The sequence below is a fragment of the Candoia aspera genome, chromosome 1 (genome assembly GCF_035149785.1).
Source record: "Candoia aspera isolate rCanAsp1 chromosome 1, rCanAsp1.hap2, whole genome shotgun sequence".
NCBI classification, from domain to species: domain Eukaryota; kingdom Metazoa; phylum Chordata; class Lepidosauria; order Squamata; family Boidae; genus Candoia; species Candoia aspera.
The window spans coordinates 38265608-38291140 of record NC_086153.1 but is presented as its reverse complement, the minus strand read 5'-3'; the positions used below and the strand labels follow the sequence as shown (position 1 = coordinate 38291140).

The 25533-nt window shown below is 40.1% G+C and overlaps 1 long non-coding RNA gene across 1 annotated transcript in view; it reads left to right on the top strand.

The window, feature by feature from the left end:
- LOC134496453 (uncharacterized) overlaps positions 1-25533 on the top strand; it is a 108296-nt gene that overhangs the window by 13663 nt on the left and 69100 nt on the right. The gene's annotated exons all lie outside the window — the stretch shown is intronic.

Sequence of the window (25533 nt, the reverse complement as noted above, 5' to 3'; positions counted from 1 at the left end):
AGTGAACAATCGCAAAATGAAAACCAGAGTGAGTAGATGACTCTGTGTATCTTGTTAAAACATTTACTAACAATAGGAAAATGGATAGAGATTTTTCAAGGTGCACAAATCCGGTAGAAAGGAAGTAGGTAGTATGTGATATATTGGAAAGAAAAAAAATGTTTGTCGAAGAAGGAAAATGGCAGTGTATAAGTGTCCACTCTGTTATATGAACGCAAGAGTTAGATATGTCAGAAGAAAAATAAAAGTAATTTGAATGCAGTTGAAATAAGTAACTTAAGAAGCGTGTGTGGTGAAAAAAAGAAGTAATGGGGCCAAGAATGAATGGGTATTGAATAAACATGGACTGAATTAAAAAGTAGATGACCAGTAAGAAAGAAATACATTAAGATGGATTGGTCTATAGAGAAACTGAGTGAAGATCAAATTGCAAAACAAATATATGAAAGAAGAGTGAATGGTTGAAAGGAAGGGAAAGACCACGAAAGTCATAACTGGGTGGACTTGATCCTCAGAAAGAGAGATGTGAGCATCTTAAAGAACAAAAGGTAATATATAAAACTGTATAGACAGAGTGGAAGCAGGGATGGTTTACAAAGATAGAAAGATAGGAAAAGATATAATGAATGGTGTTGGTGTGAACTAGATTTAGTTACATTATCTTTTCTTACCTTCTTTATCTTACCTCCTGCCTTCAGTTTATTTTACCCAGTACTTCTTACTTTTTTTCCCTGCTTTGCCTAATGTTGCTTACCTTGATCAGCATTATAGGTATGTGTGTATGCAGATATGGGAGCTTGCTGGTTACTCCGTTACTGCTTCTACGCTGACAGCAAAGTTTTGATCATATTAGCAGACACTGAAAACTTCACTCTTTTTATGGAACACATAGGAGGGTTAGAATGCAAAGAACAGGGTTAGAATGCAAAGTCACAAACTCAGTATAAATAATGTTACCTTATTTCTTATCCCATTAGAGACCAATGCCATTTTTATTTTTAATATAGATTCATAACAGCATTAATCCTATATTAAACCTCTCTTTCCCATCAGATTTCTAGAGGAACCCATAGTATTGTATGATGTCACCTACAGGGTGACTTTGCTATCTGCATTCCTTTTGTATTCAGATCCAGGGCCTAATTGCCTAGGCTTGATCATTTCTCTTTGATCCAGAGGAAAGGATGAATAATCCATTCAGGTATTTCTCAGTGTTACCATAGCATTGTAATGGGAAGTAGGAGGACAGCGGATGCATCATCTAGAACAGTGTTTCTCAACCTCAGCAACTTTAAGATGTGTGGACTTCGATTCCCAGAATTCCCCCAGTCCCCCCACATAGTTGCAGAAGAACCTTAGGTCAGTTTCAACACCTGTTTTGTAAGCCAGAAATCTTTAGTTTAAACCATTTGAAAAACTCTTCAAAGGACAATAGTGCAAAGACCTCTCATCCCAAGATCCTAAAGCTATTTCTTAAAAGTGGAGAAAATCTAGGCTAGATGGTCCTGGATGTCATATGCTTTTTTTTCTATAGGATTATTGTTTTTATTAAGTATAAGTTATCTTTCTGCAGATCATTTTATTTTTAGTAGAAGGAAAAGATAATATACTTACAGGGCTTTGTTTATACTAAGGAATTACCAACGAAACAAAACCCCTGGGAAGGGGACAACATATTTACAGCTGTTTATTTCACCAACTGAGCATCTCTAAAAGTGTATTAACTTAGATACATAGAATGTTTCCATCTTTCCTATGAAGTTGAAATACACTTATATTACAAATGACAGGCCTGATTTAAAAAAATGACAACATTCATTTTTATATGTTGCCTCTTCCATGTATTGAAATAACATTGGCCTTAAAAGTTAGCTTGGTGTAATTATGGCTTGAACTCCAAACTTGCTGTCTCAGCAACCTAATTTTCCAGATGGAAGTATTCAAATAGTTATGCTTGTGCAATGCCACAGATGGAGGCAGAGAGACTTAGAGTGCAGACATCAGCGGTGATGGCTAATTTAAGCAACAACTGGATCCTGAGCAGGTGCTTCAGGGTTGGCTTTGGCAGGTGGCTCCCACAGCGCTGTGCCTTTATCCTTCTACTGCCCACTGTATCTCATCAAAGGCCGAGTGGAGAGGGGGGGAAAAAATCACAGCTAATTCCCACAAATTAGGCCGAACTAAACCAACGAGATATCACCCTGGGCAGCCATTTTCTCACAACCAGCGCATCCGTGTGCAACATTCCCTTCAGTTTATATGGAAGGGTAAATGTTATATCTTAATAAAACAGTGCACCGCAGGCCAGGTTTTTTTCCACTGCCTCTTTGCCAGCCTGTAGGACTTGGATGGAAGCACACTTGAGCCACAGTTAGGGGGACATGAGGATGACTTCTAAGTCTTAGTAAGACTGGGCCTGCCAGCCAAAGTTGTCAGAGAAGAGGTAGAAAGGTAAGGAAGAGAATTCGAGAACTTAATGCAGTGTTTGTTCATCTTGGCCACTTTAAGATGTGTGGACTTCAACTCCCAGAATTCCCCAGCCAGCCACACTCCTTGAAGCCCCATTGCTGGCAATTAGCACACTATTGGTAGCAAACAAATCAGGCTTGTGTTTCACTGTTTTTTCTCAGTTTTTTGGATGTATGATCTAATAAGAGGTATGGTTTGTTTTAATTATTTATAGTGTGCTCTCAAATGATACAAATTATTCCAAGACAAGAATAACCAAGTACATCCCTCTGGATTTTTGTCATGAGGCAGTTATCCTCTATACCATTGGAGCAGCCAGGCTTATGTAGGCCCTGCTACTTTTTGCTGACTCCCATGCTTTCCTGTTCCTTGCATTGGGCAACTAGCATCACTTGGCTTCAGAGAATTCTTCTAAGCATTCGCAGCACAAGTTTCCCTCCTCAATGAGTAGTTCTTCCCCATGGATACTTACACTTAGCCTTATTTCCTCTGAGTAGGAATTGGCTGGCAGCACCTAGCTGGCTTCGTCTGGGTTTGAAAGCTAACCTGCTTTGGGCCTGGGTAGTTTCTGAATGGGAGATCAGTAGGACATCTCAAGGTTATCAACTAGATTGGGAAGTACAAAAACATTCTGGAAGAAGGCAATGGCAAACCAGCTCTGTATTGTTGCCAGGAAATAGTGATTACGCCCATGAAGTCACCATGAGTAGAGCTTGTTTCAAAAGAGGATTTATCTTTTATTTCAGCTTGGTGAAGAGATAAGTTGACCCTTCCTTGGTGCTTGCTAGGCTCCCACATAGACCCATGAATATTTTAGAAAATAGAAATTGTGGATGATGCAGTCTAGTTCTTTGTTTGGAAATGTGCCTATTAGGCCAAGAAAAACAGATTAAAAAACAGGAGTGATAAAGAGCATCCCAGGATGTTATGAGGACTGCAGAGAGCAGCCTCACCGTGACATCTTCTCAAAATTCCAAAGGGGCTCAAAAAAGGCTGCCTTCCGTTGGCTTAGTGTGTCTATGGCAACTTAAAAAGCCATATATCAGCATAAATCTAGACAAATAAGAGCACAACAGTCTGAATGATTTGAACCAAAGTCTATCTAATTTCTCAGCCTCTTCCCCTGGAAGTTGCAGTTCTAACTCAACCGAAGGGCATCAGATTGGAAAAGGTTGACCTAAGTCACTGGCTATCCCATGACTTTTTGACAGTGCATTCCCTAAATTAATTCAGCATTAAGCTCTGTGACTTAAAGGTTTTGTAGACTGTACAGGGGCCCATTGCATGGATCTAATAAGAAAAAATAGTCACCATAGTGAATGCTGTAAAATATGCCAAGAGTTTATTACCCTACCATCTCTTAATATATCACATTTCCAATCCACCTGTTGATGGCAGAAATAAAGAGTATTCAAACAGTGAGCCCTGTATGTAGAATTTTTCCATTGCTCTTGCTTAAATTTGACAATATGTTGCAAAGCAAGTTTGTTTATGTGGCTTTCAGAACTCTAGATAATATTGTCCTGTCATATCATATGGGGCTTAAACATTACTGTATATCTTCCTATTATACGAACAAGCTCATGAATTGAACTATTTACATTCATATGTAAATATGATTGAAAGAAGAGCAACGTGATTTAAATCCGTTCAATTAAAAATATGCTTAATGCGTTAAATCAAAGTAATGCTTCTTACCTCTTCTTTCTCCTTCTGTCTTGGCTTTTATACCTTCTGCCTAAGTTAGCAGTTTCTTGGCAAGGGAGATCCAGGTGAATGAAATGTTCTCAAGTTCAGATGAAGCTATCTTGGCTAGTGGTATCTTACAAGGCCACAATTCTGTGGTCTTTACAAAGCTGTCTCTGTTTAGTTAGAACTTTTCTAAGGCCTGAAGTTCATGAGAAGTTAAAAATCTATATTCCATGAGATTACAAAGAGCAATGCACCAAAGCCATTCAGCAGATATGATCGGAGCAGCAAGCAATCCCAGCTAATAGGTATGTGGTTAGGCCGTCTAATGATTCCGGACCACTGAACAGATGGTAGGCTTTTTTTTTTTTTTTGGTCAAGCATGAATCAACCTGGCAGTCCTCACGAAACTAGCTCTGGTGGTTTTGGGGATAGATAGATAGATAGATAGATACTGTGATTTGATGTAGTGAAACAGGACTTTTCTCCCTTAACCTCACTCAGCACCTCCCCAATATAATCCATTGTTGAGTAAACAGTCATAAATCTGTTGCAGATGGACATGCTACGCCTACTCAAATTGCCTACTGCTGCAATTTCAGCTTTGAGCTTTAATGCCCTAAACATGAATAACTTTTGTGAACAAGGCACAGATCTGATTAATGATGCTGGCTTGCCAATTGCCATATTTAACAACTACTCCCCACCCTGGCCCTTAAACTAACAAAATAAGCAAATTTCAGCACTAAATTATAGAAGAGCATCAGAGCTTAACAAACTGTAATCTAAAGGATGTGGTAAATAAGCTTTCATAGCCCCAGTGGATGAACAGATTCACCAGACTTGTTCATTTAGCTTTCTCCTCTGTGGTACTTGCCAGCTTTTCATTTGTTAATTCAAACGCATAAGGAATGAGTGTCGTTACTTGGTTAATTAACCATCTAAAGCATTGTTTCTTTCACAGACTGATGGGTCCTCCCAAACTTGTCAGTATGACTAAATACTGTGCAAACCTAGATTAACAATTCTATTAAGCATGCTGTAGAATGGAAGCACCCTTAACTTGGGTGTAATGATGGGAGAATCTCCATGAGCATGGCTGCATATTTGCTTGCTTATTTTAGCTCAGTTAAAGATGACTTTTCTTTTGACAGGATCCTTATGATTACATGGATAGGCGAAAATATGTCTGTTTAAAACCTGTATTTATGTATGTTTCCATCTTAGCCTTCCTCCTCCAAAACATGCTTAGGAGCAAAAAGTATGAGATATTACAATCATAGGCTACCTCAGTCCAGTCCTATTGGGCTAGAATTACTGACAGGTCCAAGGCTATGCCATGAGCTACATAGCAGAGCAAGGAGCTGAACTCATCTCTCAGTAATACAGATGTAATCACCTCTCCACTATTCTACGCTGTGCTGACTTCCCAGTTGCCATACTGTATTCAGCAACTACTAACCTCCCTATGTATACACATTCACAGCAAGCAGTTTTGCAAATATGGAGAAAGAGAAACATTACATTTGGACTTGGTGACCTCCCAATTCCCTTTTGATTTATAGTTCTGCCTGCTATACCAGCAAAGGAGCTTTGAGACCCTTGTAATGTGTATGGTAAGATCAGTCCTACTGAAATACTTTGGCCACATCATGAGAAGACAGGACACCCTGGAGAAGATGCTGATGCTAGGGAGAGTGGAGGGCAAAAGGAAGAGGGGCCGACCAAGGGCAAGGTGGATGGATGATATTCTAGAGGTGACGGACTCATCCCTGGGGGAACTGGGGGTGTTGACGACCGACAGGAAGCTCTGGCGTGGGCTGGTCCATGAAGTCACGAGGAGTCGGAAGCAACTGAATGAATAAACAACAACAACAAAAGATCAGTCTTGCTAGATTAGCCTAATAACCATCCATTCCTTGCATTTTGTTTCTCACATTGGCCAACCAGCTGCTAACTGAAACAATCAAAATAAGATTGGAACATCATAGCCTTCAAGCTACCAGACTGAAAGTTTCTTTCTTCAATTTATCTAATCCACTTGTCTAAACTATAGGCCTTATAACTTGCAATAGCAGCACCAGTAGCTTATGGGAATCAACAATAAATAAAAGTGAAGGTAAAGTTTCCTTCAAATCAAGTTTGACCTGATAACTTTGTAGACACATCTGTGTAGGGTTTTTGTTTTTTGTGGTTTTTTTGGTAACAATATTGATGTATTTATTTATTTCTCAAATTTGTGCTACTGCCCATCTCCCCCCAAGGGATGTAGCTTAGTCCATTGCCTTCCTATAAGATACTCTTTTTATTTCTTAGTCTAGCCCATAGCCCTGTACTTCCTGGTAGTCTCCCATCCAAGTACTACTCAGGGTCAAACTTCCTTAGTTTTTTGCATTAAGTGAATTTTTTCCTAAACCACCATAACTGCAATCTCTATACCATTATCAGTTTCCTTCTTCCTTAGGTCGTCTTTCATTTTTAGTCTTTGATGTTTCCTATTATTCTTTACTTATCTGCTTTGTGTTAACAGCAAATGCTCTAGTTGTTGCTTTGTCGTTTTGTACCTACATTAAGCTGACATATATGCAGTACAATTTTAAATTTAAAAGGAACCCCGGCTATCCATATTGTAGTTGGCTAAATTAGCTTTGATGCTGCATGTGACAAATGTTCTGTGTGCTCTTGCAGAGTTGTAATTTATGTTCCCTCAGGACCAGTTCATACATTTCAAAATTTGCTCTACATTCGAACTATTACTTTATTATAAAATACATGGTCCAGCTAGAAAGTGATTTGAGAGACACCATGTACAAAATATAGCGCAGATATCTTACAGAAAGACCAACCGAGACAGAACTCTTTAATTTTTTAAAATGTTTTAACAGTTCCTATAGCATATTTAAAGTATTTATAGACAGGATGTGAGAAAGAAACGTACACACACACACACACAGTGTGTGTGTGTGTGTGTGTGTGTGTGTGTGTGTGAGTGATAGGACTGAGACTGTATCAGAGCCTGTACTTTGTCCTAGAACTTAAATTTGAAATTGCTTGGGGCAATCACATCCATGCAACTCTCTAAATTGCCTGTTAAGTTTTAAGCTTTCATTTGTGATTTATTTTCCCCTAGAGTACTGAGGTGAATATGGACCAGTAGAATTAATTCCAAGGGAAAAGAAACTGGTTCAGATCTCTGGAGATCAGCTGCTTTTTCCCTGAGGGGAAGCATCCCTTCCATTTGAGAAATGTACCTCTTCCTTGATGCATTTTTCATGCATTGCATGTTAGCAAATTAAAAGGCAGCAGATTTATAGTTGTTGCAAGAAGTAAATATATAACAGAAGTCAGTTTATTTCCATGTTTGTTTGGGCATGGTAATTGGTTAATAAAAATGCAATAATCTAGCTGGAAAACTGGTTGCATGAGAAGTCTCCAAAATATTGAAGCATGTCTTTTTTGCTCTGCCAAGTCCTCTCATCTCCAACACATGTTATAGTAATAAATGTCTTGTCCGCTGAACACAAAGCTATAATGCAGCCTTCCCTAAGCTTTTGCCTTCCAGATGTGTTGAGAGCACAATTCTCACCAATCAGGATATCTTGAATTATGGATGTTGTAGTCCCAACACATCTGGAAGGCACAAGCTTGGTAAAAACTTCACTGCATTTTGACTCCCCTACAAACTTTTTGAGTCCTCAGCACCAATGTCAGATCTTATGTATGGGAGCTGATGAATGATCTTCTGTGATGCACCACATCTTTGCTGAATATGTTAAAGATTATTCTGTTAGGTCAATTGACAATACATTTTTGCTTACCATAAGAACTGGGGCCAGCCCACTCAAGGGACAAATGAGAAATTGTCTCCATTCCCTTTTTTTAATTGATTAAAAATATTATGGTCTGGGTTTCCACTTCTGTACTCTAACCATTGAATTGTAAAATACTTAAACAACAGAATAAATATGAAACAAATATGACATCTGTACTACATTCATTTCAATTGCATTCTGTGGTTTCAGACAATGCTTTTGATTGGAACTGATGGGATGTTGAAGTTGGGTCCATACTGAAGTGAGGGATATTTGCCTGCTAATAGTGCCAAGTTTCCAGTTCTGGTACTTCTTATTGAAAGGATTCCAGGGAGATTCTAAGTCCCAGTAGAATTGCCACCAATCATGGCTGTGTACAGTGCGCTAGATGGATTAATGATCTCACATAATAAAAGGATCCTCATACAGTATGTGCTTCTGAATGATAGTTTTTGGGATTTTTTATGTTGCTTGCTCATTATTTTGTTTGATTATTTACCACAAAAAGTGGAGAAGAAATACAATAAATATTAATATTTATTTAAATAAATAATTATTTCAAAATTTATTTTTCTCAAAAATGATTTGATCAAAAACAGAGGCTTAAGAACCTGTGTCAGAATTTTTTTTAATAAGAGCAATTTTTTTTCCCATTCAGTCATGTCCGATTCCAGAGACTGCCTGGACGAGTCCCTGCAGTTTTCTTGGCAAGGTTTTTCAGAAGTGGTTTGCCATTGCCTACTTCCTAGGGCTGAGAGAAAGTGACTGGCCCAAGGTCACCCAGCTGACTTTGTGCCTAAGGTGGGACTAGAACTAACGGTCTCCCTGTTTCTAGCCTGATGCCTTTACTGGCTCTCAATATACCAAACTGGCTCTCAATATTTTTAAATAATTATTTTTAATAAAATAATTTTTATTTTTAATAAAAGCAATAGCAAGCAGTTAAAACCATTACCGTAAAAGATTTTCTAGGCGGCAGAGATGAGATACAGGCTGCAGAAATCCAGATGAACATGAAATGACAGCAAAGGGATTAAGAAATTCTAAGTCTTTTTTGCCATTTAGTGGTCATCCTGATGTTTGCTGGCCAGATCTGGTAGCCCTAGATGAGAATCATTAAGAAGCTTCATGACAGCCTAAATAAAGGGTGTTTTTTTTAGTTTCAACCATAAAACCCTATTAAGGTGGGTTGAATGTAATAAAAATTTCCTCTGAGTAAACATGGTTAGGCGATCTTACTAATATTTATTTCAGAATAAGAGAAAGAAACTTGGTAGGGCTTCTGTACAAGTGAAAATGCCCAGGATCCATCAGTTATGTTTCATGATAATGTAGATCCCATCAGCTGATCATGTTTAGTTTATCATTAGCAATGCTTTTATTGGTCAGAGTGCCTTTCCCCAATCCACCTACAGTATTTAATCTGACATTTGAAAACACATACTTTATTTACTATGCAGATGTAAATCAAAAATACATGCAGTTTCTGAACCAAAGTTTGATACCTATTTAGCTTCCCATCAGAAGTGCTGATAAACCCTTGGTTATTAATGACCCTTTAGTACTTATGTTGATGAGCTCTCAAAAGCACTTTTAGTTTTGGGCCTTGAAAGTTGAAACTTGAGACTTTAAACATTTTAGGAGGTTGGAAAGGACATGGATCCTTCTCTTAAGTTGTGATACTGTGATATGGTGGTTTGATAATACAAACTGCTGTGTGATTGCTTTATTATTTAATTTAATATTTTGCATTACAAGTCTGCAAAGTAAATAACAGAGAAAAATAATTTGAAATTTGAATGAATATTCTGACCATAGTAGATTTTGCATCAGCCCTTCCCCAGTGTGTGAAAATATGCTAAGATGCTGATCCTAGAGCAGTATATTAAATATGAAGATATATTATTTACTTTGTTTGGTGAATTTATAAATTGCAAGCTTGCGGAATGCCATATGCTTTAAAACAATAAAAACACAAAAATATAGACTTCAAAAGTGTTGTATAAGCAGCTGGACATAAGTAATACACAGGAAGTACATTATCTGTACCAGAGAAACAAAAAATGCAGCCTTTTCCCCAATTTGGGATAATGAAAAGTATACTCTTGGCAGCTTGCTCATCCCTCCCTCAAATGCTCCCACCCCACCCCCATGATGAAGCAGCATAGGACTTCAGGGTAATGGTTTTAGTATCATCACAGAATAGCTGCTGTCAGTCATGCCTGCCATCAAATTGTACTTCCAACACAGGGTTGACAAAGGGTAGATCTTAGTAGATAATCATATATTTTGAGGGCAGAGATTATCTTTTTCTTTTCTGCCAAAGGTTGCATGCTTCCAGGAAAAATTAGTTAGGGATGCAGGTCAGTGGGGAGGTAGGCTGAAGCAAACCATGGATGAGACCAGAGTCCAAAATTGGGTGGTGTTACCTATTCTCTCTCTTCCTAATGCGCCATATTCTATCCCTCATTCTCTTCTTTCTGACTCCCAGACAACAGGTTGCTTGTAAAGAAATTCTTAGCAAAGGTCACAATTGCTTTTGTTGTTAGGCCAATGGCTGCATGCAATTAAGTCAAGGGCTGCAAGTGACCCTTAGGTCACAGGTTGCTGACCCCTGTCCTAGGGACTGAGGAGTTTGATTATGACAGAGCTGGTTTTAAGACTGCTGTTTTTAGTCTGCTTACCTATATTAAGTTCCGAAATCTGAAAACTCTGCCTAATGTAAAACATAGAAGTGGGTGTAATGGCAGTTCATCTCAAAATGTCTGAAAAATATCACCCAGGATACTTAGATATACAGTATATTAAACAGGATTTAGAGACAGGATAGAGCCTGTGCAATCTCTTGCAAGAAGGCCAACAAAAAGTCCCAAATAAAGATAGGAAGCTGTCGCTTTTCTTTCTGCCAGGAGTGGGCAGATCTGCTCTAGACAAGCCCTCCGAGGCAGAGTCCTGCCAGGGATCAAAGCGAGCTCATCTGCCCTTCATATGAGTGGTGTCACCTCCAAAAGGTCAATGAAATAGGAAGGAGTTGATGATCTTTGCAAATAAGAATAAGCAAACAAATACGCCAAAATTGTGTCTATGTGTGATGGGAATCATAGTGGAGATGACAACTACAAATTATTCTGTAGAATTTGTCTTAAGTATATACAGTATTTTTAGCATTTGAGGTCCTAGCATTTTGGAGTTAACCACAGTGACAGTTTCACATCATAACTCAGACAAGCTGAGGCATTCATATTGGTAGTGAGAAAAGTCCCTCCCTGCAGCTTTCCAGACCTGAGAGGTACAGGCCATATAAAGGCAGCTTAGCTTTGAAATCAGCTGGAGAATTGTCTGGACTTAATAAGTTAATTACTTTCTACATTTGGGAGGGGAGGAGATTGAAACCTTTGACTCACTCAAACATTTCAGTCACATAACATTTGAAAGTTGGCAGCTTAATTTTACTACCTGATTGTTACTGTTTTATAATTGCAGATACTTTTGGTGTCTTGTGTTAATTTATTTGGTATGGAGTCATTTTTGTAATGGTCCCTGAAATGTTATCAGTAGCATTTTTAAACTAATCTGGAGCAGGGTCATTACTTCAGTATGTCTACTCCAGGTCAAATAACAGAACTTTTTGTTGGATCCAGCTTTGGTTCATATGTGCAAGAGACAGCCCAATATCATGCCTACATTGGGGCATATCTACACAGTAATCTGTTTTCCACCTCTTCAACTATGATGGCTTGTTCCAAAGATTCCTGTAAATTGTTACTACTCTCTGCTTTGGGGAGCAGTATAGAGAAATTTCTGTTGAATTTTCTCTCCCCCTGCCTTCCCAAATCCAGTTTCCTGGGAAATAGAATTAGTTTTAAGCCAGCAAGTCTCTGTGCAGACGTATCCTTGTGTCCCTAAGAAAGGGGAGATTTGTTATGCTTTTCTCCAACAGAAGATACTCAACTGTGTCCTTTATTTTTGTCATTTTTAATTCTGTAACCCCCCACCAGAAAACTAAGAAATTGATTTCATAAAAGCTGTTTTTAATACTCACCTGAAAAGGATGTGATGGGGGTGGGGGAGCACAACTGTTTCTTAACCAACATATGAGCTTACTTTCAATCTCTAAACAAAATTTGATTTTTGAAAAGATAATCTCTTCTAGATTATGTGAGGGTTTATTTTATGTTTGGCAGGAAAATCCTTATGCACATAATAATACAGAGAGAGAAAGAGAGAGAATATGATTTAGAGCTCTGGCAGCTTTCCACAGTTGTAGGGCTAAGCGCCAGCCCAGATTACCCACTGCCAAAAAGCTTTCTCCTACCTTTCTTAGTCCTCAGATCTGACATTTCAGGATAGAGAGAATCTAAGACAAGCTTTGTTGGATTTGGTAATTCTGGCTCACTTGGCAATTTTCAGACTCAAACAAAAGTCCCTTGAATTCAGTGAGATCGACTTGCCAGCCCAGTGATTTGGGGAGCAAATGTACAAAACAACAGTGAGCCTGCAGTTGCAAGGTGGGGTGGCAAGGCTCCACACATGCATCTCTCTACTTTGTATCAGAAGACGAAAAAAGTCAGAAAATCACTCTGGTTAATCATTCCTATTAAATGTAGAGGAAAGAGTTTAAAATAAAACCTTTTTTAACTTCAGTGTGTAATCAGCCAAACAGGAGTTCAGCCAGAAGTGTCATGCTCAGGAGGACTTGTATGATGTCATCGAGCTAACAAAGAAAAAAATGCAAAATTAATGGCACAGAGCATACATTGTAACATGTAATGTGTAGTTGGGGTTTTATCACACTTCTTGTAGGCTGGTGCTGCATTGATGGTAGGGAAAATGCTATACATTTTAACTTTGGAATATTTTCTTCTGCTCTCTCCCACAGAAGGATTTTGGATTGGTATATACCATCAGGGCTTACTTGAGCCAAACATTTGATACTGGCAATACAGTACCACACCACAGTGGTTGGAAGATATCTCAGAGCTCATCTAGTCCAACCCTCTGCTCAGTATATGATCAGTTAACTACACTGATGCTACTTATTTCTGTTATTGTTGCTTAAAGAGTACTGTGATAATTGTTTGCCCATGTGATACAGTGGTTGGAGTGTTAGATTCAAAATCTGTGTTCAAATCATATTTCAGATATGAAGGGACCTTGTGTGCTTATTTCTTAGCATGGTCTACCTCACAGGTTTGTTGTGGAAAAGAAGAGGCTGAAGAATCAATATTAAGCTTATGGCTTAAACATCTTCAAGAAGAGATAGAATGTAAATCAGTAATTTATAGTAACAAAGTCAAAGACTAATGTTAATTTATTTTCTTTTGAATTTTCTGTGTTTTTCCTGTAACTTCCCCCATTTCCCAGGTCATCTGATTCATACATCACTCATAGACAGAGGCATCCCATCAGCCTCACCTTATGACCAAAACAACAGATTGTGAAAGATGTAGCCCAAACTTTCTGGAGGATGCCAAATTGCAATTTGCAAGTTCAAATACACTATCTAACCAAAGACCTCTCTAGTACTACTAATTCTTATAGTGGTTCTGAGTTATTTATAGAAAACAGCTTTCTGTGTTAAGAAATACAGGGAAGTGGACAGAGCCCTCGCAGCTACTAGTTCGGCCACCTCTGTATTAGATCCGTGCCCTTCCTGGTTGGTCAAGGCTGCCCGGGAGGAGGCACGTGATTGGGTCTGGGTGGTGGTTAATTCCTCTTTGAGAGAGGGGGTGCTCCCGCCAGCTCTTAAGGAGGTGGTGGTGTGTCCTCTCCTCAAGGGGCCATTGCTTGACCCAACTAGCCTGGACAGTATTCGTCCAATCTCCAACCTCCTCTTTTTGGGGAAGGTTGTGGGGAGAGTGGTCACATGGCAGCTGCAGAGGACCCTAGATGAAGCAGATTATCTGGACCCTTTTCAGTCAGGGTTCAGGCTGGGTTACGGGACTGAGACAGCATTGATTGCACTCTTAGATGACCTCTGGCGGGAGCGGGATGGGGGCAGTGCAACCATCCTTGCTCTTCTTGACCTCTCAGCGGCCTTCAATACCATCGATCATGGTATCCTTCTGGACCGGCTTTGGGAGTTGGGGGTGGGCGGCACAGTATTGTGCTGGTTCTCCTCCTTCCTCTGGGGTCAGTTCCAGTTGGTGTTGATAGGGGCGAAAGGTCCAGCCCATGCCCCCTACTTTGTGGGGTGCCTCAGGGCTCGGTTCTCTCCCCTCTTCTATTTAACATCTACATGAGACTGTTGGGGGAGGTGATCCGACGGTTTGGGGTAAGATACCATCAATACGCTGATGATACTCAGCTTTATATCTCTACCCCAGACCGCCTGAGTGATGCTGTGGATGTCCTGACCCAGTGCCTGGAGGCTGTGAGGGCCTGGATGGGGTGCAATGGGCTTCGATTCAACCTAAGCAAGACTGAGTGGCTTTGGGTTTGTGGGCCTCCCAGTGCTAAGGTTTTTCCACCTCTGGTCTTGGATGGGGTTGCACTGCCCCAGACAGACCTGGTGCGCAATCTGGGGGTCCTCATAGACTCATGGCTAAGCCGCCCAGAGTCACTTGTTGAGATGGGCGGCTATAGAAATCAAATAAATAAATAAATAAAATATTTTTAGGCCATTAAGGGTTGCCCAGGTCAAAGCTGATTTAAAAATTAAGCATCATAAAAGGTTGTCCATCAACACTTACTCTGGTGCAGCTGCTAAGCAGGTATCCAGATTATCTGGGCACTCTACTTCCAGAGTCTGTATTTCTGTTTTTATATTTTCATATACAAATTGCATCCATATATATATAACTTAGCCTATTCCTTTTTATTTAAGTGCCTGTCCTCTTTTTTTTCCTGCTGTATTTTCTTTTTCTTGAAAGTTGATAAATAGCCATTGGTCTCCATTTTCTATGCATGGAAGATCCACGATGCTGTCAGGTTTTACATTTACTTTCTCAGCAGTTAAGAGCGTTCAACATCCTGTCTTTGCACCTCAGCCATTTAAATCCTCAAGAAAGGGTTTTCACTGCCAATACTGAGAGATTTCAAAATTTACCACATGTATTTAATTCAGGATTATTCATACATACTCCCTTCTTCCTGTCAGGTTAATCTGCTATTGGAGGTAAATTGGCAAATGAAAATGTTATAACTAACTCTGATACTTTTCTTTCCAAGCACAATGTGACCTAAAAGTTTATAAAAAGTTATATTTATGTAATAGTAATACAAATTCGATTTTCATTTATATACAGCCTTTCAGCTTGACCTATTTTCTATGACATCCAGTAGGACTTGGACCAATTTTATCTAACCTTTGTTCTTCTAACTTGTAACTAAACAATTTAGAACTTTGTCAAGGAGGGCCTGTCCCTTCCACATCATTCTGCTGGGCAGAGCAGACGGGTGAGAGTGACAGGAAGGTGGCAGAAACAGAGAAAAGGGATTGGGCTATCCATTCATGGCTTCAGCTGCAGCCAGCCAGCCAGCCATCATCCTGTATGTCCTCTCCATTGGAATCTCTGTGTAGTACTTCCAACGGGAGTTTTCTGCAAGCAAATAGATGAATAAGATGTCCTTACTCCTTGGAAAGCCACCTGGGGCCTGCAATCCTAGAAAAGTTGTGCATATCTGAGAGACCTAGTAGATTGGACCCCGTGCATATACACTAACTGGCCTTCCCCAGCTTGTCACCATCCAGATAGTTGGCTGGAATGAAGGGAATTATCTTCCCAACACATCTGGAAGATGTCAGTTTCAGGATGTCTATGCTAGATCCTTTATGAAAGATCATGTAAACTTGTTCCAAGCAAACAACAAAAGAATGAAAATCTAAAGACTTAATGCTTTTCACCCTATCAGTACTGGATGTGTACTTAAGATCCCTTTAATCTGGTTTTTGACTGCTGGTTTTATTTTTGTTTCTTACAGTTTTGCTATTTCTACTGTGTTTGTTATTTGACTTTGTGCTGATGTTTTGGATTGTACTCTATTTTAAACTATTCTGTTGCTAAGTTTCCTTGAGAGCTTTTAAATTCAAAAGGTGGTAGATGCATTTTTTACATTCAGTAAAAAATTCAATATTTGCATGCCCACAATAAAAAAAATCAAGCAAGAAGAAATGTAGGCAAGGGTACCACCTTTCTGCTGCTGCCTCTTGCCACTTCCCCATCCCTGGCAAAGACCACACTTAGTCAAGTAGTTGGAATTGGACATGTGCTTCCAATATGGTCATCATTCAGTTCTCCTCTCTTTTCTCTCCACCCCATGCTAGAAAGAAAGAGCCTTTACTGACTTTTCTTTATGTAAGACGATGAAATGGTGACTGAAAATGAGAGCAAGGCATTATTTATTTTTTTCCCCCCACTTCATCTTCATTTAATGAATTTGGTAACATTGGTAGGGAGAAGCGAGGTCAAGAGGGCAGAATTTGCAAGCACATTTATCAAGGAAGGAAGGAAAAATCGGATCAGCCCATAGGAAAAAGAACCTTTACTGCAGTGTTTCTCAACCGTGGCAACTTTAAGATGGGTGGACTTCAACTCCCAGAATTCCCCAGCCAGCTTTGCTCTGAACCAATCTAGGGTAAATTTGAGGCATGTTTTGCTCTCCCAAATGCTAAGCCAGAGAACTACAGCTCAGCTTTAACTCATTATCCCCAGAGACTGGAAAAAGCACAGCTGGCCTGAGATGACTTAGGACTTATAACTAAAATCAAAACAGAGGCTTAAAGCCGGGGGGGGGGGGGGGGCGGGGATAACTATCAGAAAGAACAGCGGGCGGCCTACATCACTGTTTCTCAAACTTGGCAACTTTAAGATGGGTGGACTTCAACTCCCAGAATTCTGGGAGTTGAAGTCCACCCATCTTAAAGTTGCCAAGTTTGAGAAACAGTGGTCTAAATTGGTCCTGGTGAGAACCATGCAAGTAGCTGCTGCAAGGGAGGAAAGGTTGAACCCCTCTTTCCTGCTGGTTCAAGCCTGATCTTTATTCAGCTCTCATCTCCTTCTCCCCATCCAGTATCTGCTATATATGTTAGAAAAATACTGTGGTGTTGTTTTTTATGGTTTAGGTATGTGATCAAATGCTTGCCAAACTTATGGGAGCAATATTCCTTTTGCCCATTAAATGCAAATATGGTGTATTTAATGTCATATCTAGCTCAGTCTAGCCTCCCATTCAAAAATGCAAACAAACAAACACTAGAGGGAGGGGAACAGCCAAACCAGGTAGGAGAGAAAGGAGCAGTGGGATGAGGGGACACAGCAACTGCATCTTTTCTCAGATACATCAAGGTTTGGAAGACAAGTGGCATTTCCAGGTGAAAATCTGGAACTTTACATCTGTGCCTGTTGTGTTAAATTCGTAACCAGTTAATTTATGAGAAGAAAGGTTCCAAGTTGGGAAAGTTATGAATTACAGACTGAGACTCTACCTCTTCCATCTCCCCCGATTCCAATCCCCACCACATGCTGCACGAGAGCCAAGGTTGTCGGTTCTATTCCCATGGCCATGCTTGGCCCTTAATTGTACTTTTTGCAGCTTATGTCCTTTTAATTATACTGTTGGCAAAATCCTTCTTCTCCACTGCTCTGCATGGGTGGATGGGTGTGTTCGTGTAGCTGTCAGCCACGGGAATGGTTCATGCAACGTAGAGAGCCATCTCTAGTCCACCACAGCACAGCTTGTAGTCCCTCTGTTAGCCATTAAGGAGCCCTGCTCTGCCAGGCTAACAGCTAGCCCTCAGCAATCTGAAGTGTGCTCCCTCATTAAAAGGCAGGAGTGTGGTTTGCTGTAATCTGCTGACGGGTTTGCATGCATGTATGTTTGTGTGTGTAAGATTTCCTTTGCACTCGCTGTTCTTTTGCCACATTTCAGGTTCCAGGTGGAACCAGTGACTGAAAGCTGTTGCCACATTGTCCACAGTGGCTACAGTTGACTGGTTTGGGTTTGGAGGGGGAGAGCACAGTACATTTCCTTTTATTTATTTAACATTTTATTTGTTCTATTGATAGATTGATTTGCCTGTGGTTTTGAGCTACAGGCTGTTTCTAATAGGCTGTTATTGCCTCCCCAATATCCTAATCCCTGAGGCAGTCCAACAGTCTGTATTATGGCAAAGGTGTTGTATGGCAAAAGGTGGTCAAAAGTAAAAGGTATTTTTAGGCTGCTAGAGATCCAGGAGGAAGGCTGAGTTTTAAGCCACAAAACTTTTGATGATGGAGTCATGGTTTGGAATGGCTGAAGGCCAGAGGAAGACCAAAGGTGGCTCTTGGCTTCATCTCCCTCCAGCTTCAGAGGCTATGGGGCTTTGAATACCTGACACTGGAGAACACCCATGTTGGAGGTCTCGCCCTCAGCCCCTGCTTAAGGGCTTTTGCAGATGCAGGGGACATGGTTCCTGAAGAAACAGGGTGTTGCTGTGCTTTTGGTCTGGTCCACGGGGCTCTTTTTAAGCATTCTTCTCCTCTCCAGACAAACCAGCTTAAAAACTGCTTGTGTCTGATAAATTTGGTGGCAATTATACTGCTGTTTCTAAAAAACACCAAATCTTGGTTTTCTTCCTGTTCACTAATCCTTCTGCCCTACCTTGTATCAAACAATGGGGAGTATTTTAAATAATGGGGAGTAGAAAGTTTGAATTCAGAATAAGGAACTGTTCTTCTGCTCACACCCCAAAGAGGAAATCAGCTTCACAATAAATACGGGTATGCCGTTCTACCATAACTCATGGGACTGGATCTAGTCTGGAGCACTATATGGTGTGAGCATATTTTCTCTCCCTCCCTCCCTCTCTCTCCATTGTGCATGTGTGTGTGACACAGAAAGAGAGCAGATTTAGTGTGTTGCTTTTAATTGTAAGTGGTCTAGATGCACATACACTAGCAGCTTTCCCCAACCTGGTGCCCTGTAGATGTGTTGAACTATATCTGAAGATCCACCATGTCCAGGGAAGACTGTACTATTTATTTAAAGATTACAAATGCACACGAACTCTGCACTGGAGATGAAGGTGAGCTGATTGTGCATAATAACACCTCTATTATGCCTCTTTTGGCACTCAGAGAAGAGTGTCTAACTTTATCTGCAACATCTCAATATCAGTAATTGCACATGTCCTCCAAGTCGTCTTATGTTAGATCAGAGGTGCAAAAGCTGAGGCATCAGGCCGCGTGTGAGTCATAAAAGCCTTGGATGCAGCTCCAAAAAAAATAGTGACTGCTATTTTAAATGTTCATTCTTCAGTAATCAATGCATGGAAGGCAACGTGGGGTGGGGAGTAAAAATGTTTATTTCCATTCTACATGGATTAGTATTTGGAGATCTTATCTCTCCCCACAAACAAAACAATTAAGCCTCAAATGGCAAATCTATCAGAAGAACCTAAAGCTCATGCAGGAAGACTTTAGAGTTTTGGGTTTTGGTTCCTTTAAAGAGAGTCCCATTTGGATGCTTTAGTGTGAAACTGTCCCATTTGGCACAGGATGGATACTTTTCTGCTGAGTGAGAAAAAATGGCTAAGGCTCTGTAAGCTGGAACTCTGAAGAGAATACTAAGATCTGTATAAGCTGAATAAACTTTGCAATCTCTTCCTCACCATCCCCCACCCCACCCTCCTCAACCACAGGCTACACTCTTGATATGAACCATGTGTTTCAAATATTGAAAACAATACAGATCACGTCTGTATCAACAAGAATGTTGCTTTATACTACTTCAATTACTGCAAAAGAGAACCAGTTCCAAAACTGGCAGAGCACTTTTTAATGCAGAAATAAACTAGGTGTCACCTGGCAGGTGGCCAAAGCAATGACTGGTTAACATCATTGGTGTGTGTTTGCGTTATCCTAATCTGACCTGTTTTACAACATTTGGGGAGCTTAGCAGTGCCTTGTGCCTGGAGCAGCCTGTGCTATCCTGGCCTCCGTGTTATCTCAATGAGTTGCTGTGTACTGACAGAGGCTCCAGGCCAGAATGTAGCGTGTGGAGAACCAGCGCTTTGAAGAACAAATGCTGTCTGCTGTGTGCAGTGGAAGCACTGGGGGCAGTGGGAGCCAGTGAAGTCATCGATCCAACTGGCCTGATGGGAATGCCATTCACACTGATCCCTAAAGAGTTCCACATGGGCAGAAACGGCTCAGGGATGGTTTTAGCATGAGCAACTCAAACCACCATTATGGAGAGGACTCTTGGGGAGGTGGGAGAGAGGAAAATGTTTCTGAAGTGACTGAAGAAGCTGTGGAAAGAAAGAAAGGAGATTTAGCTGTCTCCTCCCCTTCCTCTTCCTCCTCTGATTTGGCCTTTAACAGAAGCCTGGCATGTAAAAACAGAAATGTGTTAAGCTTTCCCCATCCATATTTTTCCATATCCTAGTGGAAAAGCTTCACCTTCTGTGGCAGAGAACTGTTGAAGGTGCACATGGGGAAGGGAGGAATGAAATCTGATATTTACACATCTGAATATTTCAAAATGGGACAGTTAGGGTTAAGATTTGTGAACACCCTGGTAGAGTTTAAAAGAGTTGTTTGCTTTATATAGTTCTCTTTGTTTCAATTGCTCTTTAATTTTGCTGCCTTTGCTTGTTATGTGTTAAATATATATCCTCCTGTGACTTTGGTTAAGCTGTTTGCTTGCTGTGGCAGACTAACAGTATGCAATGTGAATAGATGGAAGGTATGAGTATAGATTAGGGGCTATTGTAATTATCATCTGGCAACATAGAAAATACCAGCATTTGCAGAGTTAAACCAGCAATCTGCTGTAAATGAGAATGTGTTCAGAATGCCAGTGGTCATGGGACATTTAAAACCTGCCCTTCGTCTTGACCTAAATCCATTTGTGTAAATATTCAACTTGTAAACTGAAGGCAATAATGCTGTAAAACTCAGAGTCAAGGCAATAAATTGTAAAGGAGAGGTTTGTGCAAAATCTAGCATTCTGACTGTTCTCTCCCTGTAAAATCTACTTGGGTCAGTAGAAAGCTTACTTACCCAGAAATGTTGTAATCGATAGGCCTCAGGGTGCTTCTCAACAGCTTTCTAGCACTGCCAATCAGAAGACCTGTAGAGGTATCTGCTTTTCAAGGGAAAGAAAAAAAGATGGCAGAAGCATCAAGAAAAACCAAGATGGCTTCAACTGTATATCCACTTTAAGGATCATTTAAATCATAAGGCATATTTGGTCCCAGAATTTCTTAGCCTTCTCACAAGTCCACCAAAGATGGTAAAAAGTTCCTTCACCATGAGAACATTTTCAACAAACATTTGATACCCCATTAAACATTTTTGATAACTTATCTGGTGTTAAATACCAAAGGTACATCATTTTATAAAAAATTCTCTTTCAAATTATAAATTTCAAACTTTTATTCCACATGTTCTCCCATTGTTCAATGGGATGCTAAATGGAAAAACACAAGGAAGCTTTACAGACTGGCTGAATAGCCAGTTAGGTCTCTCTATCCTCCTCTAAACATTGTGATCTTGACATTATCTTGCTTAGTTCATCAGGTAGTGAAAGGAATTCTGCTGGCCAGACCTTAAATTAGAGAGCTGTATTAGAAATGATGAAGAGGCCCATACCCACACATCTTTTCCTTCCTCTTTATTTCTTTGCCCATGCAGTACAGCAGAGTGTGAAACAATGTTGTGACCTCATTGTGCCAATTCATTTCCTATCTTCTGCAGTACATCACTGGATGTGAGAGAGAAGCCTGGTGAAATGAGCAGAACAATGCTGACACATCATTCACTTGATGCTATGACATCACATGTTGGTGATGTCACGCCATAACATCAAGGTGTGAAGAGAGCAAAAAGCATCTTATTCTGCCCCAGACCAATATGAAAAATAACTGATGTCTTGCAAGGAACTCCATTTGAATTGATCATCCAAAACCTTTTATGGCATTGCATCATGACTACTTTATTGAGAATTGGTCACATACACACAAATGCTCATATATGCACAATGGAAATTGAATTCAATTAATGTGAATGCAGAACCAAAGATACAGAATCTGGTCACTATTGAGGAAACAATGGGCATCATGTCTGGAATGGCAATTGTAAAATGTGGACTGGATGCCCTGCCTTAGAGACTCCAGTTTGCCACTTGCTAATCATTATTTGCACACTATGTAGCCATATTTGGAGAAAGCCTCCCTCTGCTGAAATCTATGGCAAAACTCCAGTTAAGTCACCCATTAAGTCTAGACAACAAGATTGAGATCTCTTCTACAAATAAAGTATGAGCAGCCACTAATGAAAGCATTTACTTGCTAACAAAGGCAGCACAAAGCGCAACAGTGAATGGCGTTGGGATTCTGCAAGCAGCAACAGCAGACGCTCCACAGAGATTTGTGGGGGAGAAAGGCTGCCATAGTTATTAGAGTGGTTAGTGGAATGGAACAGGAAACATGAGGAGGTTATGACATCACCATCTCAACTTGACATGCATCATCTATCAGGGATGGCTTAAGGATAATGAAATAAATCATAGCCTGATGCAATGAGATGGACGAGATGACCCTGCTGCTGCTTCCTTTCAGCAGTAACGACTCTGCAACTAGAAAAGAGTTGCTCTGTCTATCAGACGGGTAGAAGTCTGGTGAGCTGCAGTTCATCGGTTCTGAGGGCACCGTTCTCACGGGCACACAGTTACTTACTGCCTTGAGACAATAAGATTGCTATCAATCCTTTTTGACCTACTTTTCCAATTTTTACATTTTAAAAATGTCTTTCAGTTTTTCCTCTTCCCCCACCTATTTCCTGAAATGATTCTCTGCAGAGACATCTAGGAGAAATATCTATGGCAAATATACAATGGATTCAGAGAGTAGCTCTCAGGAATAAGTAAAGTGGTTTCAGAGAGCCTGTGCTTCCTGTGATAAACACATGCTGCTTCTCTCCTGCTACCAAATCCAACTAAACAGGTTTGGCAGGTTTCTGAAGCAACACAAAAACTCACAGAACCTCCTTTACCCAGAGGCAAAGTGAGATAGGTTAGTTAAAAAAAAAAACTCTGCTTATTTCCCAACTACTTTCCAGTCCCCTGGGGGAAAAAAAAGCTAGTTTTGTATCCAATCAAAAGTGGTCTTACTTCTGTAATTGTATGTTGTTGGGAATTATTTGAACTCAACTGCAATTTTTCTAGAACTGCAACCAAACCAATTTTACTGAGTGCAAAAACATACCAAAATTAACTCTGCAAAGGAAGTAAATAATATGCACTTTCTACTCTCTGCTTGCAACTGAAAAAAATAAATAAATTCCAAATCTAATGAAAATTGTCATTCACTATTGTTTTCTGCTGGGTCACTTATTAAAAAGAGACTTTATGATTTAATAAAACAGGTGAAGATCCACAGCAGGGTGCAGTGGGAAATGAAAAATCTGCTGTGTTTATGTCAGACCTCCTTAAAGGGTTTGTTGGATGGCAATTTAATTTATTGTCTCTGATAGCACAATTTTAATACCTCTGCTTCATGTGGCGCATTTGTATTTTGCAGTGCCAAGTTCTCTATTTCAGGACAGAACATATTAACCCATAGTTTTGGCAGAGGATGATCAAAGACAGTAAAACACAAAGCAGGAGCTTAAACCAATGTAACTGTGGGGACTTCCTCAAAAACAATCATGAAGTTGATCATTTGAGGACAGGATGCAGATAATTCTTTGTCGGAGAACATTACAAGCTACCTTTCCTCAACAAGGTGCCCTGCAGACATGTTGAGTGACAAACCCCTTTTTACTCTTAGCATACATAGCCAGTGGGGATTATGGGAGTTTTCCCACATACCTTAAGGGCACCAGTTCCAGACAAGTTATTAATCCAAGCAAACTGCTTAAGCATATTTGATAAGCTACTTAAACAGTGTAAAGCTGTACAGAATTGGAAGCAAGAACCAGGATCTTTCAAGACAACCCAATTACTTCTAGTGATGACATGGACACATTCATGTAATTTTCTTGACGACAGTTCAGAAGTGAATTGCCATTGCTGCCTTATGGGATATTTTTCAATTTCCTAATCTAGCATGCTGTCCTGGAATTTCCTGGTGTCTTTCAATTCAAGTAATAATCAGGTCCAACTTTTTTTTTTTTTATCAACCAAGGTCAACTAGGTGCCCTAAAACCCTTTGTCTGGGCTTAGGGACTAGTGTTTTGCCTATTTTAAAGTGTCCCACTTGGCTTTTCAGTCATTCCAGCGGCCTTTACAGTGAAGGATACTTTATACATTCTGAACTCTTGAATGCCACCTTCGGGGCTGTCTTCTCCAGTAGAATCTATCTGCCCAACATGACCTGCAGATGCCCACCCCAAGAGAAATTAAGGGAATTGAACATGACAATGGCTTTGTCACTGGCAGCTCCATCACTCTGGAACAACTCAGCCTCTGAAGTTAGGCTGACTTTCATCCCTTTATCTTTTAGGAAACAGGTGAAAGCCTTCCTCTGGCACAGGCTTTTGGAGGAGTGAAATTTATGTTTTTATGTTACTTCAGTTGCCTGAGTTTTATGAAAGACAGCAGCATTTTTAAGATTAAAGTTTTTAATATTTTGGATTTAATGGATTTTTAATGCACTGTTGCAAATCAGAGGTGTTCAGGTGGGCAGCATACAAATAATTGTAATTAATAAATATGTTTCTAGAAACAGCCTCTTCTATCCAGTGGCATCTCGGGGGATGGAATGGGGGGGCAGAATTATGAAACCAGTGTTATACTGCCATGACACAATATATACTGCTCATCACACACATGCCCCAAAGGGGTGGAGCTTGTGGTGCAACAGCACAGGGCTGCTTTTCACATTTCGATGAAAGTAGAAAGCTGCTTCAGGCACCCAGGCATCCTTTCCTCTCTGCACCATGACAGCTGCTCAACACCGTGCCTGTTGCATTAACTCTATGGGCTTTCTCCCAGGTACAGAGATTTTTTGCCATGGCAGTTCCATTCTTGTATGATTAAATAATACAATACAATCTACATCTAACACTTATGGAATATCTAAGATATTTACAGGCCCTAAAACAAGATAATGGAGAGATTTATTAAGGGATTTTTAATGTTAAATTGTTTTTGCCCACATCCTTCAGGTTCTTTTTGACTGAGCAAAGTTGTCACTCACTAGGAATTCTGTAGACTAAGGAGTTAAGTCCTGGCAGAAAGTTGCTGAAACATCTTGAGTTTGTTTGATGCTAATCTGGAAATGCTGAGATTTTCCTAATTCTCAACAAATTTTGGTGCCCCTCAACAACATATGCAGTAAAATGTTACAGCCATGTGTAGAAAAGAAGTTTTAGCAGCCTTATTTTTTCCATAGTTAAGCCCATTGTTATCCTCCAAATTGTAATCTTATCATGTATACAAGCTGTTCCATATAAATAGCCCCATGTATATTTTCAGTAGTTTCAGCTGAAACCCGTTAAGAGCAGATGTGCCTACGGTTTCCTGGCAAGGCCTCCTCTAAAAAGTATTTTTCCGTTAGCAGCATTCCCCCATCCAATCCCAACCCTTTTCCTTTCTGTTCTGAGAAGGAGTGGGGGAGAAGAAAGGAGGGAAAGAGTTT